Below are 6874 nucleotides of genomic sequence, written 5' to 3'. Positions count from 1 at the left end.
ATAATCTTATATTTGATAATTTGATATTTGATAATCTTATATTTGATCTTATCTTATATTTGATAATTTGAGTTGAAGAGTTTACAGTTATTTTGATTTTAGGAATCAAGGGAATAAAATGTTCTGAAAGTCTCAAAGCAGAAATAAATAATTTTCAGTGAAAAAACTAGTACAAGAAACCCATTCTGAAGGCAGAGACTAGTCAGTAGATTTGACCCTGGGTCCTGGAGAACTTGACCCACAGTTGTATGTGTCCAGTCTCTTCACAGAAGTTAGAAATGCTTCTGGGGCAATACTGGAGAACAGTTGTGTTGAATATTTTTCATTACTCACCATTTTCTTTCTTTGAACATACATCAAGCAACATTTTTAATCAGGGCTAGCCTCAACAAGATCCAAGTTAGAATATTCAGTCAGGCAAGAATAAGAAAAACAACTAAATATGTGCTAATGACAGTTCAATATATAAATTATCTCTTTTGATATATACAGGACCAGCTACATTACTTGAAAGACCTAGTACAAATTAATATGCAGATTCCCTTGTTCAAAAATTATTAAGAATTTCAAGATTGCAAAAGTAGAGCATTAAACTAGGTGTGGGCCCTTACAAGTGTGAGGTCATTTGTAACCTCTTAGGTTACATTTCCATGGATCTTGCACTGAATTCATATGAAAACCTTAATTAACCCAATTTTACAAATGAAGAAACTGCAGAAGTGTAAGTTGGCTTTCATAAGGTGATAAAACTAAAGTTGTGAAGCTGGAGAGGAGAGGCTTTCAGATTCTAAAGAATGTTTGACACTAAGACATGGGTTCTAAACACCATACATTGTGATATAATAAAATAAGTTGAGAAAAGTAAGGAGGGCATAGGGAGAAAGAGCGGGTAGAAGAATAGCTTTGAACCTCTTTGGTATAGTTTGAAATTTTGAGAACTAACCAGAGTCCCAGGGATGTGTCCTGGGAATGGGTACAATTAATGGACCTCCTGAGTGATAATTGTGTAGTTTATATATCATTGGCAAGTCTAGACTCAAAGTCTGCCTCCACTACTGCAGACATCCAGAGTTCTACATCTTAGCTCCAACCTCCTTCCAGATCATGCAAAGAGCCCAGAGTGTGGAAAACAGTAAAGACCATGACATTTTAATGAATGGTTAATATTAAAAATACATAAAACCAAAGTAGACATTGAGTGAATAGCAACAGTGGAAAAATAAAGAAAACCAATAAAAGAGAACTCAAAATTTTCTGAAAGTATATCTTGCCAAAAATCACATAGGGTAAACAGACTTTGGTATAAATACTTAGATAAAAATGAAGGGGACAAAACGTTACTGAAAGTGATATCTGCACGGACAAATTTTATTCCTGAATTTTGCAGAATTTCCTCTGCAACAATGCTTCAAGTAGTAAATATTTCTTTCATAATTTTCTTTAAAAGATATCCATTTTGTATTCAACTTTCTCAAAAGGGAAAATAAAGGTAGAAAAGGAAAAACAAAACAAAATAGGTAAATAAAATCACAATCACAACAGAACCTTTGGCTTAGCTGCCACAGAACCTTTTGCTCTAACACTGCGCCTGTCTTTGGAGTCTCCCACACTCACTGGGGAGAACACAGAAGAGCATGTTTGTCTGCCCAATGTGGAATCAAACACTCAGCCTCTCCTTGGAGAGGCTTTGTTGGCAGTCACACGTGGATCTGCTCCAGGACCAGCAGATTTCAGGCCCCTGGAGAGATGCGAGATTGCAAAGGGCAGGGAAGATTGGCAAAAATATTGACTTTGATATTTCATCACTTCACATTTCTAAAGAGTAGAAATGCACTGACAACTGTACCTTTCTAATCAAATGCTACCAGAGGTTCCCAGCACAGTACACACACTGAAGACAGCAATACCAACAAAGCCCCCAACAGAATGATTTATATTAGAGCAAAATAATCAGCAGCATTGTTGCTTCTCTCTCTGCTTGATTTCTCTGTTCCTCTATTTGAGTAGCGCTTTACCGCTTCCTTAATTAATATTATGGGACTTTTAAACTTCTGGCTATTTGCAGATGCTTTTTTGGCCTCATTTGTCCTTTCATGGTGTATACAGCTTCCCTGACTGTTGAGATCTGAATGGTGACAAGCAGCACCTCAACTTTTTTTCTTTCCCGTCACTTGTTCTGATACCAGAGATTTCACCTAGGGAAAAATATTAAATATTATTCAGTGCTTGGCAGAATGCATTTATCTGGGAATGGTATCACCTTGCTTGGGGTTGTATAACCTGAGTGAAGAAGGTTGTGAAGATCAAGAGAGGCATTTAAAGGGGTAGTTGGAGAAAACCAAAATCAAGCTTCCTCTGCTTCTTATTCTTAAATTTTGTTTTAATTGTGAGAGAGTTTGACTCATAAAATACCATAGGTGATAGATTGAAAACTAAATATTTTTCTATTAAAAAGTATGATATGTAAGAACAATTTAATTTTTGTTGACTCATTTTCTAGTATAAGTTTTCTTTCCTGTTTTAGCTAGATATTGTAAAAGCTCATTTAAAAAAATGTGGTTTATCCCATCAATAATTTTACATATTACATTTTACATAGTACAAATAATTACATACCTTTCTATGGCATGTAACGATTATCCTATGCACCCCTCAGAATCTAGACCCATTGTCACCTCTCCTGTGAGGCTACTCCCATTCCCATGTGCTGAGTTATTCAGTCCCTCCTCTTGACACTATGCATCCCCCTTTTGGGCACTTACTACACCATGTTAAAATTTCTATTTGAACATCTGCCTCTCACAAAAGAAGTTTGAATTGTGTTTACTTCATATTTGACCTCCTGTGAAGGCCTTAGGCTTTGGCTTGGCACAGGTTAAGTATTCAATGTTTTGTTTTTTTAGTTGTTGTTACTGTTATTTTTTCACTTAGAAATGATTCTTGGTTGCAATTGAAACAGCACACTTTGGCTTTGGCAGTTTGCTTTGCTGACATCTTTGCTAACATCATCCCCAGCTACTTATTCCTCATGTAGGCATTACTTCTAAATCCATTTTGTCTCTCCACATCAAAATCTCTCTTGGAATCTGTTTTCCTGCCTAATTCTTACTGATATATGAGAACAGAAATTTTACCTAATTCTTAGTATTGTTATGAGGTTAAAACGAGATAATGGTTTGTTTAATACATGCCTGGCACATGGTAAGCCCTCAATATATGCTACCTAATATAACATACAGAATAAGCATTCAACTATGGTATTTATATAAGCATATTTGTAATATTATCTGAATTCAAAATCATTTTAAATTAGACAAAATGCAGCACTTCATGGGTAACAACCCTTATCTTCCAATCATCTCAGAGAGACATTCTACCCCCAAAATCCACTGTGGCCTTGAAACCATCCATCACCATGGAGCTCTATGCAACCTCCAGCTTGTCAGAGAAGTATGATCAAGGATTTGGCTTTTGATGAGTTTTTTTAACTCCTGTTTCTGTGCAGAATCCCCTTGGGAATGGTGGTAGTGGGCCTGAGGCCCCCTTCTTGAGTCAATCCATGGTAATTACAGCAACTGCCATCCACTGGTTTGTAGTGTTCATTCTCTTTGCCATCATTAGAATTCCAAGGTTGTCTCACAAAAGAAATACACACACACACACACACACACACACACACACACACACACACACACATTACAATAGTGAGAAAAGCAAGTCCAGGACAGGCACACAAGAATGTTAATTGACTACTCATGTACATTTTCTTTCAAAGAACCTTTTAAATTCATTCTTATCTGAGTTTCATAAAAACAAACAAAAAGCAGATCAAACCAATCAGAGAATACTTTATGAGTGAGGTTTTTCACGAAATACTATCTGCACCCTAGAGAAGAGGAAATGGGAGGCAGAGAGCTATGTTTTTAAGGCCATGATACCTGACAGTGCAAAGATGCATTGAGTGCAGTACTTCTTGTACCATCTGTTTCACTTCACTCTGAATCCAAGAAAAGCCCTAGCTTTGGACCAGGCCCTCAGAAGATTGTGGCAGAATGCAATTGGGATCCAATGGTCAGGGAAATTGAACTTGATAAGCTTTGGGGAAACATTTTTTTCTCTACAGTTTCCCCTTACTTTTTCTCAGACCCACATACTTATTGTTTGTTTTCATTGAATTTCCACTTATTAAAATCTGTTCTCCAAACCTACCATCTGGAGAGAATTTGGAAATGCCAATCCCACAGAAGTGAAACCTTCAGGTGAACTCACATTTGAGCAAGGAGCAATGATGGTGGGATTTTAGGGATAAGAACTGGCTATGGAGGAACGTCTAAAGCAAGAAAACTACCTAGGATCTAACAAATCATCTGTTCTTCCTAACATGTGTAGTTCCTGGGGCAAGAATACAAATGGAGACCTGTAAAATACATGTTTAACTGTTTAAATTTTTATAAGTCAAGCCAAAAATTGTTAAATTATATTTGATCCTCCTACTTTGAAAAATATATCTTCCTAACAACATGGAATGGTCCAATTGGATTTAGAATTCTTTGGTTCTCCAGTGTTGTGGGCCAGAAACATGACAGTGTGGGGAAAGCTGACCATCCCATTTTCTTCCCATCACTGGTTCTGTCCAGCAATGCAGGTATACACATGTGTGGACACTCAAGACTATATATCAAACTCCATTTACACCTGTTGTAAATATTCTCCCTTTGGCTGTCCCTTGGCCCTAAGGATGAGTACACTGGCTACTTCCTCAAAGGCAAGACTTGGGAAGAGGTCTGCACAATCCTTAGAAGAGAGCTGGGGCGGCTTGGGCAGAAAATTCCAAGGTCACACGTACCTGATGCATGGTCTAGAAGAGAAATTGGGGCTCCAAGTGAGCACATACACAGTTTCATGGATGCCTACCACTGTGCAGAGGCACACGCAAGAGAAGGGTCAGAAAGGTACTTTCCAATGCTGGGGTCCCGGTTCAGGGTTCCTCCCACCTGAGACTAATATGACACTGCTCATCAACACCTACTGGGTTAGTCTAGGTAGAAAGCAGATTTCATGCAAGTTTCAGGAAAGAGAAGATATGATGAATATTTTGAGAGTCTAAAAAATTAGGTTATACCAAACTCGAAAGAAATACTGATGTAATGAGAAGTTCTTTCCATCCACCAACTCTAAATCTCATCCATGTTTTAAAGAGGGAGAACAGAAAGGTTGGGGAAGTATTTGAGATCTCTCAGAGACTCTATTGGGGGAATTTAGAAGCAACCTTGACTGCTGGAGAGGGAGAGAAATGCTTTAGCGGTCTTCAGGGATGGTAGCACTTCTGCAACAGATGGGATGACTGACTTTTTAAAATTATGGTTCTATGCTTTGGGCAGAAGTTTTCAATGTAATTTAGGAAAGAGAGAAAACAGCATGAAGACAATTGATGCTGTTCTTTAAGACTGAGAAAAGGATATCAAAAATTAGAGTTGTTAGATGTCCTTGGCTGAAAACACAAAATATTTGTGAAATTTTTATGAAAAGACTTGCCATAGAAATTGGTGGAATGAAGTCAGGTTTCAAATCCACCTTATGTTGGGTCAGCTGCAGAATATGAAATTCCCTGAAAAGGAAATTGTCAATAAATTAAGTGAAACCAATATCTTTTATTAGGCCTGTCACTCCTCTCACTTATTTTACTACTTTCCCTGCCTACTGATGGTTTTCCCTGCTTCCTAAATCTACAATTCCTTGCATTCTCTCAAAAATCTTTCTAAAAGTGAATTTGAACACGTAATCATAAAACATTTTTAGCTGCTCCTCATCAGTTACATTTGAATTTCATACTCCTTAAAGCAACTCATAAAATTATACCTAGTATCTGGCCTTGATCAATTTTTCTAGTTTCATTTCCCAACTCCCTCCTCTAAATAACCTACAGAAAATGTTCCTATAAAATAACATGCTCCTTTAAGCCTTTGTGTCTCTGCATATTCTATCCCTCCTACCTGGATTACCTCTTCCTGCCATACTTGCCCTTGATGTACTTCTATTTATCTATCAATTCTTATTTTAAAACAACTCACCTTTTCTGGAGCATTTCATAGCTCCCCAAGGACAGTTGGTTATTTCTTCCTCTGTGTTTGCCCACATCTTGAGTACCTCCCCAGTAGGGCAGTGCATTTGCTGGATAGGTCTGCTGGTTCACCCTCATCATTTTCCTCTAAGTAAAGCCAGCAACCTCCTTTACATTTCAAATGACTGCCAAAGTTACATATATCCCAAGATAACAAAATAACAGCTAGTAGAAGAAAACCTCATATGTTTCTTGTCTTTCTTTTTAAGAATGAGAATTTGTTTTCCTCAGAAACTCCTCAACTGATCTACCTATTAGGTCATATGCTCACCCCTAAACTAGTCACTGGTTTTAAAATGTACTGGAATTAAAATGCTTAAAGAGCTTGGAACAGTGTTATCTTCTATGAGGGGCATGTAGCTGAAGAAAAGTGTGATTCTTTTGAGAAAGTAGAATAGAAAATGAGGATTGAGGTTGGCAATCAACAATATTTACTCCAGAAGTAAAGTGGCTTGGTTCAAATGGATTTCACTAATATTGTAGCCTATATAGGTATTATAATTGTATCATATATAGGTACTATAATTATAAAATTAAAACAGCAAAAGAAAATAAAGGCTACTAGAGACTTCTATAATGAGAAGATGGGCACTTCCTCCCAGATGAGCTTGTCTTACAAGATGTGGTCTGAGCTCTGAAAAAGACATCATCTTATATTTGCGACTGTGTTTCCCCTGTAACAACACTTGAACCTGATACCATGTTTTGGAGGCTTGAATCTCTCATGATTATTCTTAAATGGCAGCTCTCAAA

Source organism: Pseudorca crassidens, chromosome 12, assembly GCF_039906515.1.
Source record: "Pseudorca crassidens isolate mPseCra1 chromosome 12, mPseCra1.hap1, whole genome shotgun sequence".
NCBI classification, from domain to species: Eukaryota; Metazoa; Chordata; class Mammalia; order Artiodactyla; family Delphinidae; genus Pseudorca; species Pseudorca crassidens.
Note: the sequence above shows the minus strand (reverse complement) of the source record.